Genomic DNA, 13548 nt, shown 5'->3' on the forward strand with positions numbered 1-13548 from the left:
TTTGTAGGGCTCAATTCAAGAAATGACCTACTCGATCCTACATGAATAAATAGTAGATCACGCAGATACTAGTACCTCCTTTCCGGTTTGCAGGGCTTAATTCAAAAATCTCACCAACCAAGGTACTCCCTCCGTACGAGTTTATTAGTCCCATGAGCAAATGATGTCCACTACACAACCTTCTTCTTGTAGAGGTTGTTGGGCCTCCAAATGCAGAGATTTGTAGGACAGTAGCAAATTTCCCTCAAGTGGATGACCTAAGGTTTATCAATCCGTGGGAGGCATAGGATGAAGATGGTCTCTCTCAAACAACCCTGCAACCAAATAACAAAGAGTCTCTTGTGTCCCCAACACACCCAATACAATGGTAAATTTTATAGGTGCACTAGTTCGGCGAAGAGATGGTGATACAAGTGCAATATGGATGGTAGATATAAGTTTTTGTAATCTGAAAATATAAAAACAGCAAGGTAACTAATGATAAAAGTGAGCGTAAACGGTATTGCAATGGTAGGAAACAAGGCCCAGGGTTCATACTTTCACTAGTGCAAGTTCTCTCAACAATAATAACATAATTGGATCATATAACTATCCCTCAACATGCAACAAAGAGTCACTCTAAAGTCACTAATATTATAGAACAAACAAAGATATTATGGTAGGGTACGAAACCACCTCAAAGTTATCCTTTCTGATCGATCTATTCAAGAGTCCATAGTAAAATAACACAAAGCTATTCTTTCCGTTCGATCTATCATAGAGTTCGTACTAGAATAACACCGTAAGACACAAATCAACCAAAACCCTAATGTCACCTAGATACTCCAATGTCACCTAGAGTATCCATGGGCATGATTATACGATATGCATCACACAATATCAGATTCATCTATTCAACCAACACAAAGTACTTCAAAGAGTGCCCCAAAGTTTCTACCAAAGAGTCAAGACGAAAACGTGTGCCAACCCCTATGCATAGATTCCCAAGGTCACGGAACCCGCAAGTTGATCACCAAAACATACATCAAGTAGATCACATGAATATCCCATTGTCACCACAGATAAGCACGACAAGACATACATTAAGTGTTCTCAAATCCTTAAAGACTCAATCCGACAAGATAACTTCAAAGGGAAAACTCAATTCATCACAAGAGAGTAGAGGGGGAGAAACATCATAAGATCTGTCGGCATTCTGGGAATGGGGGTCCCCAGACTTTCCTGCCTGCGGCCTACGGCGTGGCTCAGTAGGAGGCCCAGTGCAGCCCAGCTTCATCAGCTCAAGCTCAAGACCCTCGTGAGGGGCCAAGCCTCACGGGGCAGATGACAAAAAGCTTCCTCAAGAGCAGCCTCATCAGGCGGGCTCGCGAGGAGGCGGAGAGATCAAGGCAGGGGTACCTTGCGAGGTGCCTGTGACGCAATCCATGACGATCAAGACCAGGCGGGCGCCAGGCGGGCGCCGGCCTGCGCAGTGTCTTTATTTCCCCTTTGGTGCAAAGGGGGCAAGCACAGGCCAAGGCATCAAGCAAAGGTTACCGTTTTGGTGCAACAAGACCAAGACCAATGGAACGGCAGGATGGAGGTCACCGTGGAGCCCAAGACAACATCACCGTCAGAGTCTTTGGTAGTCGAAGACCAACTTTAGTCATGATAAGTTTACTAGATGTTCCCCTTCAAAATGGCCAATTGTTGGCGCCCTTCCTGCTCAATATTTGGGAAGAGGCCCAGGGCCTCTATAAATAGAGCTAGCCACCACAGAGTAGGGAGGCGAGATTTTGGGTAGACTAGAGAGGGAGAGAGGCGACTGAACTCACCCAAGCAGTTCATTGCACCAGCTCAAGCACACCTCTCGCGAGGCCGTTCTCCCCCTGTACTGTTCATCACCAGCCCCTAAGGCAATCCAGCACACACAGACTGTAGTAGGTTATTACACCATAATGGTGGCCTGAACCAGTATAAACCTTGTGTCCCCTGTGTGTTCATCTTTCTAGACTAGATTCCTTGTGAGGCTTTGAGACGTGAGTTGGTAGGAGAGAGATCTTCACGCGCACCCCAGAGTTCGAACCTCAAGGGTCTGCCAAAACCCGAAATCCGACATTTGGCGCACCAGGTAGGGGTGCGCCAGAATCGTGTCTTCCGTCATCTCGCGTTTCGTCGCCCGTCGCGCCCATGTCTGACGCTCGCCGAGCCCGCGCCGAGCGTCAGGCTGCTCTCGCGGCCCATGTCGCCCAGACGGCCCCCGCCGGCTGGCCTCCCTGTTGTTCCCCGTCGCCTGCCACCAACGCTGCCACCGGCCCGGCGGGGAACGAGCAGTAGGCGTCGTTGCTGCATCCCTCGATGCGGCGGGAAGGCCGCACCGCCACCCCGTCGCTGACTCTAGCAGGTTTGTCGTTGCACGCTCGTCGCGCTCCCGCGGACGCGCACGCCGTGTTGCTCCTGGCACGTGAGCTCCTGCACTACCGCCCGGTCGACGACCTCTACGACGAGTGGCTCGCTCGCATCACTGAGCTCGTCAGTGCCGCAGAGGGCTCCCCTCCGCCGACCCTCTCGCTGCGTCGCCCTCCACCCTGCGCGGGCAACACAACTCCAAAGGCACCTCCACTGCCTCCTCCTTAAGAAGGCGCCCTGGCCCCAAGGCGCGCGGCCCCTGGACGAGACCCACCGCGTCCAGCGCCCGCACGCCATGACTGCGCTCCTACTCCAGCATGCCAAGACCCCGCACTGCTGCTGGCGGCAGCACGCAGGGACATCCAAGATCAAGCCGTTCATCACCAAAGGCCCCCTATAGCCACTGCAGGCTGCCGTGCCTTCACCGCCAAGCTGCGCAGCGTGGCCTGGCCGGGCAAGATCAAGCCAGATCTGCCTCCTCGCTACGACGGTGCTGCCGACCCCGCAGAGTTCCTCCAGCTCTATGAGCTGGGCATCGAGGCGGCCAACGGGGACGAAAAGGTCATGGCGAACTGGTTTCCCATGGCGCTCAAGGATGGCGCCCGCACCTGGCTCCTAAACCTGCCTCCCAGCACGATCTCCTCTTGGGACGAGATGCGCACTTGCTTCATCGCCAACTTCCAAGGCACTCGCGACCGGCCCCCGGCCATGAGTGACCTGCGCCGCATCAAGCAACAGCCAGGAGAGACCCTACAAAAGTACATCCAGCGCTTCAACAATGCCCGCCTCAGGATCCCCAGGGTGACTGAGGAAGCCATTATCTTAGCCTTCTCCGATGGCGTGCGTGACATCAAGATGAAAGAGGAGCTAGCAATCCATGAAGACCTGTGCACATCTCTGGAGTTGTTCAACTTGGCAACCAAGTGCGCCAGGGCTGAGGAAGGGCGCCTCTCCCTCCTCGAGCTTCTAGCTGCTGATCCGGAAGAGAAGAAGCCCAAGGTCAAGGACGTGAAGCGCAAAGGAGCAGCTTTGCTTGCAACTGAGCCAGACACCAAGCGAGGCAGGGATCAGCCGGAGTCATCCAAGGGTAGCCGGTACTGCGTGTACCACGACCTCCACACCCACAACACCAACAAATGCCAAGAGCTCAGGGCTGTGCGAGATGGACGTATAGGCCGACTCCCCGAGCGCAGTGATCGGGGCTATGGCCGAGGAGGAGGAGTAGGTGGAGGACGATGGGAAGACCGTGGCCCACGCGAAGGGTGGCGTGGCCGACCTCGCAAGGACTGTTGGCAGGACCAGCCTCGCGAGGGAGGTTGGAGGATCAACCTCATGAGGATCGCCCGCAAGGCAACGGAGGCCTCCCTCCTCTGCCACCACCGCCAAGGAGGAATGAAGACCAGCATCAGGACAAGGGGGCTGGGGGCTTCCAGGAGCCGCACGCAATCGCTTGCATCCTGGGCGGATCTCAAGCCCCAGCCTCTTAGCGTATCTTCAAGCAGTTTGCTCGTGAGGTGAATGCCGTCCTCCCAAAGCTCGAGGCTTCGCGCGCTCTCAGGTGGTCCACATGTGCCATCATGTTCAGCTCAGCGGATCAGCTCAAGTGCGCAGCAACAGTTGGGGTCCTCCCAATGCTCTGTTCCCCAGTCATTAGTAATGTGCAGGTCATCAGGACCCTCATCGATGGAGGAGCAGGCCTCAAAGTTTTGTCTATCGAGACATTCAACAATCTCCAAGTGCCGTATGATCAACTCGAGCCGACCAAGCCCTTCTCAGGAGTCACTGATGGTTCCACTGTTCCGATAGGGCAGGTTTGCCTTCTTGTCACCTTTGGGCAGCACAAGAACTATCGTACTGAGCTCATTGACTTCAACGTCGCCCACATTCTCCTGCCGTACAACGCCATCCTCAGGTATCCGGACCTGGACAAGTTCATGGCAGTGACTCACCATGGCTACAATGTCCTCAAGATGCCAGGAAGCGATGGAGTCATCACAGTCCCCTGTGAGGAAAAGGATGCAGTGTGTTCTCTTGAACGTGCCTTCCAGGCCGCGACAATCGAAGACCCAGATCACAGGAGCAGGGGCCTTCCCGGGGCAGTCCCTAAGAAGAAGAAGGCTTCACCTAGGCCAAACCATCAGGGGGAAGGCATCTCTAGAGGTGTCGCATCAGGATCCGCGCCCGTTCAAGGGGCGCCACCCTCTGTCGCACAGGGAGGCGCGCCCGACGCCCTCCTCGGGCAAGGCTCGGGGGCTCTCTCCTGGAGGGCCACCGACTTTGCCAAGGTCACGAGGGAGGCGCTCGGGCACCACTTGGAGGCGTGCTTCAAAGCACGTTTACCTCAGGAAGGTATGAGGCAAGGAGGGCCAAACCCTCAGGAGTTCATCGCAAGAAACACTCAGGAGCTGCAGGAGTCAAGAGTCATGCGCAGCAGCCGCCGCTTACCCGCCGTAGCCTCCCGTCTAGGTGAGGATGGTGGGCTGCGCATCTGCATCAATGTGCCAGGGCTCAACCGAGCCGCGTCTCAGGAGCGCCTCTAGCCCTCGCGCGTGGGACATTGCGAGGGTCCAACTCACAGCTACGTTCGCATGCCTCTTGGCCTGCTGAACGCGGCCGCTGCTCATCAGCGCATGCTGAGGAGCATTCCGGAGGCTCAGGAGGCCAGGCATTGCGCGGTCCTGGCAGAGATGGAGATGGTCCTCGAGGATCCGCCTGCGCCCCCGGAGCCTCCCGAGGCTCCTGGTCCCGGGAGCTCGTGAGGATCGGCTTCCTCACTGCGTGTCGTCCGCTACTTCAGCATTCCTTCATCTCCAACGGTATCAGGTGACATCTTTTCAAAGTTCAATTTTCAGCTGGGAGCGCGCCCAGGGCTGCATCATTCCCAGGCCGCGTGGGTCCATCCCTGCGGCATGTATCTCTTTTGTCCATGTCTTTAGGTTACCTTGTTGGGGGGCGCCCCTTGGGCTGCATTATCCCCAAGCCGCTCGGGCCTGACCCGGTGGCATGTATCCCTCTCGCATTCGTCTGAGCTAATTTACTATTCCATGCTTAACCTGCTTGACTTAATCGCCCTCTCGATTGACACCAACCCTTGGAGTTGCTCTCCCCGACATGATGCTTGCGCATGGGTCCGTCCCTGCAACATCGACAAACCTGAGCGGCTGAGCTCTGGCCGCGGTAGCTCCGCAAGGCGCCACCTCACCAGGCCCTCAGTGCCCCCATCTCTCCCTCAGAGCAACCGGTGGCTGGCTGACAATTGTAGTGGCAACTCTCATTTTCCTTGCGGTGAGTTTACAGGGTCTCTCTAAGGGATGGCATCGGGCGAGGCCTTCACGGTCTCTCTTCGTCTCTCGCCCGCACGAGCCGCTCGCGCGTTAAAGGGGGGGGGCACCTGAGCATCGCGACTCACGAGCTCTTACTGGCTCTCCAGCCCTCACCTCCTGGCCTTGTCCATGGCATCACGACCTGGCATACCGGCGACGGCTGAGCTCGCTCGAGGGCCGGGACCCAAGGACGTAGAGCACGAAGGGGAGTGCAGGGGAGAAGGAGCAAGCTCGCGAGGACCTCATCGGGCGACTCCCCAGCTATAGAGGTGCGGGTCTGGCGCCGCACCAAGAAATGGCCCCAAACTCCTGAGATAAGTCGCCCTCTATGGAACTACTAGCTAAAACAACACCGACCATGCACCTAATTCGGCCCTGTAATGGCAATGTTGCACTCCTTTCTCATCGAACGATGGCTGCTTGAGCACCAAGGGGGACCTCCTGAGCATCACGCCTCGGGGGCTCTTACTGGACCTCGGGCCGCTCACCTCCTGGCCTTGACCACGGCATCGTGACCTAGCATACGAGCGACGGCTGAAGCCTGCCTGGGGACCGGGACCTGTCGGCACAGAGCACCAGGCCCTCGTGAGGTTAGAAAGGAGGAACCAAGCCGGGACAGGACAAGCATCCCACACTGCATCACGATAAGGATCATATTAACAAAAGGGATTACAGACGCATTACATACCCCCACGGGGTGCTCCCTTGATTCCCCGCAGGAAACAAAAGACACGAATCCTAAAGAGCCCTAACTACAAGGGCCACAGCAGCAGACACAATCATCAACAGTGGGCCACGAGGGGCTAGCACCAACCCCATCCAGATCAACCGCGCCGACCACCGGACGCGCCGGCTCCGCTCCGGGCGCGACGTGAGTTCGAGGGCTCATAGCTGTCGTCGCTTGTCTCCGGAGTCAGGAGAAGTTCGGGGGAGTCATTGGACCCTCCGGCGCGCCCGCTGCCACCAGAGGAACTGCTGGAAAAGCAGGCGGCAGGCCTGGTCCTCGCCGCTCCAGAGCTCTGGCCACTGTCTCTGGGGCAGCACTCCAGCCGGCGTCCTTCCGCATCGAAGACCTTGAAGAGCATCAGGGAGGCGCCGTCGTATTCCAGATGAATCACGAGGGCACCCCCCGTTCGGCAGACCCTGGCAATCTTGCCCAGCCTCGGGTCATGAAGACCTTGTCAGGGGCGACAACCTCGACCTCCGCTTCGGTCGCGGGGGTGCGACAGTCGGCGTGCTGCAGCCAAAGCTCCTGAGGCCCACTTGGCGGCATCTCAAAGGCGAAGGAGGAAGGAAGGATAATCCAAGATCGAGGAGGCATGGCGGCGTGAAGCACGAGCTCACGAGAAGATCCCTCAACATGGACTCCAGGGGTGACGACCCCTACTACCATGACTCACCAGCGTCGCCTGCTGCATCGGCAATGTCGCTCGGCAGTTTCTTCTCCAGGGCTCTTGACGCGGGCGTACAAGGGCAGCGGAAACCCAAGCGGAGGCCGCTCGAACCAAGGCCTCGACGCCTCCTGCCGAATACCCTCATCTCGGCGGCAGGGGACTGGCCGTTTCTTTAGCGGGAGCGAGATGGGCCCCTCTCGGGGGGCCTTCCCTTTCTCTTCGGTCGAGAACCGGCGGATCGGTGCCATTGTCATCAAATTGGAGGAGCGAAGAAGAAGAGGCGGAGCAGGGAGAGATGGACTGTAAGGGCTCGCGCTGTTCCGTACTTATAGCCGGAGGAGGCCAACCGTCGGCCTCCACAATCGCAGGTAATCATGACCCGTTTTGCATGCAAGGACTAGTCACGTCGGGACGGTTGCCGAGGTGTCGTGGGGAAGCGGAGACCTCCACGTCCAATCAATCACCACACGGCGCCCAAGGCTGCAGGTTATTGGGGCCCGCGGCGCTTCGCACTTGCCCCTTCGCTTCTCTGCTAAGCCAAGTCCGGGTACGCCTTGGGCCCAGGGGCTACTGTCGGTGTTCTGGGAACAGGGGTCCCCAGACTTGCCTGCCTGCGGCCTGCTGCGTGTCTCAATCGGAGGCCCAGTGCAGCCCAGCTTCATCATCTCAAGCTCAAGACCCTTGCGAGGGGCCAAGCCTCGCGGGGCGGACGACAGGAAGCTTCCTCAGGGGCAGCCTCATCAGGCGGGCTCGCGAGGAGGCGGAGAGATCAAGGCAGGGGTACCTCGCGAGGTGCCCGTGACGCAAGCCATGACGATCGAGACCAGGCGGGCGCCAGGTGGGCGCCGGCCTGCGCAGTGTCCTTATTTCCCCTTTGGTGCAAAGGGGGCAAGCACATGCCAAGACATCAGACAAAGGTTACCGTTTCTGTGCAACAAGACCAAGACCAGTGGAACGGCAGGATGGAGGTCACCGTGGAGCCCAAGACGGCGTCACCGTCAGAGTCTTTGGCAGTCGAAGACCAACTTTAGTCAGGATAAGTGTACTAGATGTTCCCCTTCAAAACGGCCAATTGTTGGCGCCCTTCTCGCTCAATATTTGGGAAGAGGCCCACGACCTCTATAAATAGAGCTAGCCACCACAGAGTAGGGAGGCGAGATTTTGGGTAGATTAGAGAGGGAGAGAGGCGACTGAAATCACCCAAGCAGTTCATCGCACCAGCTCAAGAACACCTCTCGCGAGGCCGTTCTCCCACTGTACTGTTCATCATCAGCCCCTGAGGCAATCCACCACACACACACTGGAGTAGGGTATTACACCACAATGGTGGTCTGAACCAGTATAAACCTTGTGTCAGGACCCCGACTCAACGCCACATCGATCTAGCATGTAACACCTCATATCACTTTGCGGCCTCACGCACGGTATCCCCACGGGTGTCGCCTTACCTTTGCCCGGGACCGTTTGTGCCTTTTGGCACACGTATATGATAGTGTCGCTAGCATCCATATGATAAGGAGCCCGGGCTGACATGGTTAGTCGTAAACCCAAAGTGGCACAAACTTACAGGGACATGCATCCTTGACCCAGCATCGAACATGTCGGTCATCAGCGAGTGAATCCAGGCTGTAGCACTGGGCTAGTAGGACTCCGGTGAATCCGGGCTATAGCAGGCTAACAGGACTTTGGTAGACACCGCGTGACATTTCCCCGAAGGGACAGACACAGGAACGAAGAAGGACACATGCCAGCCAGCCTAAGTGTTCCGGAGCAGTAGCAAGCTACCAGGGCTCAGTGGAAGCACTAGGAGACATTTCCCGGTAATAAAAGCTACCAAGGATAAACAACTAGATAGTCAGATCCCACACATACCAAGCATTTCAATAACATACACACAATATGCTCGATATGTGCAAATACAACATGGCATCACAACATAACTCTACGACTCAAAGTATTTATTCAATAGGCTCCGAGGAGCGAGATATTACAAACATGAGTCTCATGACCCAGCATTCCGAGCACACAAGTCAAGCACAAGCGGAAGCTTAACATGTCTGAGTACAGACATCCACAAATGAAAAAGGCTGAGAAGCCTAACTATCTACCAGATCCTGCCGTGGGCACAAGATCGTAGCTGAGGTAACAAGCTAAACATCGAAGTCCATGCGGAACTACTAGTGAGACAGAAGTCTCTGCAAAAACATAAAATAGGCAAATGTGAGTACAAATGTACCCAGCAAGACTTACATCAGAACTAACTACATATGCTTCATTATCAACAAAGGGGTGATGGGGTTTAACTGCAGCAAGCCAGCTTTGACTCGATGGCTATCCTGAACTACGACTGCAAGTAACTCTTTTGAGGTGGCGCACACGAGTCCACATATTCACCATATCAATACACCACTATGGATCCGCTCCCGTCTCCCTACGAGAACGCCATCCATAGCACTCATGCTTATCTTGCGCATTTTAAAGTATCCACTTTCACTTGTCTATGAACTATACAGGCAACCCAGAAGTCCTTTACCGCGGACACGGCTATTCGAATAGATAATGTTAACCCTGCAGGGGTGTACTTGTTCACACGTGCTCTCGCCACTTACCGCCATGTACACGTCATGTATCTCGCAACCTTCAAGCGGAAGCCCGGCGAGGGTGTCGGCCATGACCTGACTAACCACACAAGTCTCTCATCCAGGTTTATCACCTATTCGGGTTCCATCCGCAAGGAGATCCGGTCGGGGTGTCGCTCATGGCCCCAAACGATGTGTGCAGGGTTCCCAAGGCCACCATTCGGGTGCCACTTGGTACACCGGGCCATTGTGCCTAGTCTGTCCCAAGCCCACCTGTACCGGGTGCCACTTGGTAGACTACTAGCACTACCTAGAAACACCAGAAACTAGTTGCAACTCCTGGACAGAGATCATGTTGATTAATAAGTCAAGAGGGGTCGAGTTACCGGAATGCAATGTGTGGTAGTAACTGTTCATGGATCACAAACACAGAACTCAGTTCCTGAGGACGGCTGCAATGAGACAACCCACCATGTACTCCTACATGGCCTCTCACCGCTACCTTTACCAAATCATGTTCACACACTTAGCTCTCAACAGTAGGACATGCTCACCACATTCCAATTCATCCCTGATGAATCAGACCTGACACAACTCTAAGCAATAGCAGGGATGACAAACAAGCATGAATGAGTAGGCACATCAGGGCTCAAACAACTCCTACTCATGCTAGTGGGTTTCATCTATTTACTGTGGCAATGACAGGTCATGCAGAGGAAAGGGGTTCAACTACCGCAGCATGTAACAGTTGAATCGTTGTTGTCCTAATGCAGTAAAAGAGAGCAGGAGTGACAGAGTGGGATTGTATCGGAATGAACAAGGGGGTTTTGCTTGCCTGGCACTTCTGAAGATAGTATAGTTCTTCATCAGTGTCATCGATCACATCGTTGGTACACGTCTACTAAGAGGGGACAAGCACCGGCAAACAAAGAAGAAACACAATCAATGCAATGCACAATATGATGCATGATCATGACATGGCAATATGTTGTGGTTTGAGCTAATGCAAATAGCAGCAGGTTAAATGGAGTTGGTTTGAATCTAAGATTCAAATTCAAACTTCATATATGACATCTCAAATGCCATTCATTTCATTTGTCCTAAACAGTAGTCATAAGTTGTTCTAACATGCATGAAAATGGTACAGATGGATAGATTGGATTTTTCTGATCATTTTTCATATATAATTTATCTTATTTGGAGTTACGGTTGAATTTATATGAATTTTAGAAGTTTATACTATTTTCTGGAATTTCCTGAATAAACTTAAATCCAGAAAATGCTTTACTGCATTAGCATTGCATCATTGCGATGTCAGCAGGTCAACAGGGGCTGTTCGGGTCAAACCTGACTAGTGGGGCCTACTGGTCAGTGAGCCAGTGTTGCCTAGTGTCACAGACAGGTGGGCCTAGTCAACGAGCACGTCAGCGTAGTCAACACTGACACATGGGTCCTGCTGGCTTATAAGCTAAACTAAAAATAAAGTAAAACCTGGGTTAATTAGACGTGGGGCCCATCTGTCAATGGCACACGGTTAACTAATGGCATCATTAGTGTTAAACTAATGAGCCATGTCAGCGGTTAGCGCCGGTGATGACCAGAGCACGACGACGCTTGCCGTCCGGCCAACTCCGGCGCCGGGAGGACACGCGGCTGGTGTCGTTGGAACGGCCGCGATGCGGCGCGTCCAACGGTGGTTGCGGCTTTGGCTGGGGTGGCCGGTAGCGGCAACTGCGGCGAGCGAGGCGGCGGCAGGAGCTCGGGCAATGGCGGAGATGGCGCTATAGGGCACGGCAGGGAGAACCCGTGGGTGTTTCGGGTTCGCAGGTGCGTGGCGAGCACGCTGGTGATGCTCGGGCGAGCGACCAAGCTCAGGAGCGCGGAGCTCGTTGACCATGGCGGCGGCGAGCCTCGGATGAGATGGGGAATGGGGCTCGAGCAAGAACGCGAGTAGGAGAGGAGGGGGAATAGGTCCGTGAGCTCACATCAGGTTGAATGAAGGAGACGGCGAGCTCGGGGGAGGCCTGACGACGATGTACGGCGACGGTGATCTCGGCCCTCCGAGGTTGGCGACGACGGCGTAGGTGAGGAAGAAAGGCCTCCCGGCCTGCTTGGCTTGGTGAAGATGACCAGGACGATGCGACGAAGCTCGTGGTCATGGGCAGAGGGCGAGGGGGTGGCTGTGGCAAACGGCGTCAGCGACGACGAGCTCCGCTCGGGCGCGTGTAGGGAGAGAGCAGAGGAGGGGGAGAGCGTTCGGGAGAGAGTGAGAGGGGGCCAGGGGGCTGCGTGGCGCTCGGGGATGACTCCAGGGCACTAGGGAGGCCAACAGGGAGGCAGGAGGTGGCCACGGGTGGCTGTGTGCGCCGCACGCAGCTGCTTCTCCTCCTGGCAGAGGAGGAAGACGACAGGAGCTGCGGTGGTGGGCAGGGTTGCCAGAGAGGCCTGGCCAGGTGGGCTGCCTACTGGGCCGCAGGTAAGGCCAGGTCAGTTCTCTCTCTCTCTCTCTAATATTTCTCTTTTCTATTATTCTGTAATCTTTGTGGCTTTTCTAAAAATACCTAGACCCTTTCAAAAATCACTAACTACACATGCCCACGGTATAAAATATATCCAACATGGAACATTTCAGTTTAGGAGTATTTGGACATTTAAAATAGTTTATAGAATTTAAATGTCCAAATTCAAATACTTATGATTTAATTCAGTGACCTTAGGATGACCTAGAAAATTGTGAACCATTTTTGTCAGAGGTTTAAGACCAAGGCAAAGATGATGAACATTTTAGAAGGGCATTTTAGGTTCATTGATAATGATTTTATGTTGAACCTATTTGATTTGATCTGGTGCTAGGGTTTGATCAGTCCCCATTTCAGGTTTAAGAGAAATTTAAACATGATGCAACACAAGCCTAGCTGACCCAGAGCAGACCAGAACTAGGGAGGTGACAACTCACCCCCACTAAACAAGAATCTCGTCTCGAGATTCAGGACGTGAGGTAAGAAGACAAAGGGGACACTAAGTATCACAACTTCATGATCCAACTGTCTTCTCGAGGTTGTTGATTTGTTGACTCAAATTGATCTTGACGTCTTTGCTTTTGAGATCTTCATCCAACACGAGGGCAAAAGAGCGAAACATGTCTACATGGATGGATCATCTTGATGATCACAAGATCAACTCACGGAATGAGACGTAGAACATCTCTCGAGCTGAGACACGAAGCATACATCCGAGGGGATGTTGTGAAACGGATGACGAAGGTTCACTAGGTAGACAACAATTCCACACCTAAAGAGGGTGGTGAACGGTTGTCAACGTAGCAAGAAATTGAGTTGCCATGATACCACGACGAGACACCTTAGGGATGGTGACTCGTAGATATATCCCCTTGAGTGGCAAAAATAATTACCTTTGATTCAGAGGTCACTGAAACTCTTTATATCATCCTAGGGTAAATCACAAATGATCTTTTAAAGGACTTCTAAGAAATAGCATACTCAGTTGGAAAGGGAGCTAGGGTTTTGAGACAACTCGGCAATGGAAGGCACATTTGGATTGTTACCGAGGATTTAACCCAGTGACTGAGCGTGCTCTCAAGAACTTGAGCATTTCCATATTCATCAAGGTTTTACCAATATCCGTGTCAAGGATCCTGGCAACACAACATACTACCATGATGAATAACGACGGAGGATGCAGGTGCAGAGAAGGACAACACTTTCTCAGATTTTTCCTTGACGACGCCAAGGAAACAAAATTTGGAGGATCGACCGAGAGACATTTAGCACTCCACTTCTAATGTTCTCCTTGACGTTCTAGGTACCACGATCATGCTTAAAAGCATCAACATGGCCATTAAGT

The sequence above is a fragment of the Triticum aestivum genome, chromosome 2B (assembly GCF_018294505.1).
Source record: "Triticum aestivum cultivar Chinese Spring chromosome 2B, IWGSC CS RefSeq v2.1, whole genome shotgun sequence".
Lineage (NCBI taxonomy): Eukaryota > Viridiplantae > Streptophyta > Magnoliopsida > Poales > Poaceae > Triticum > Triticum aestivum.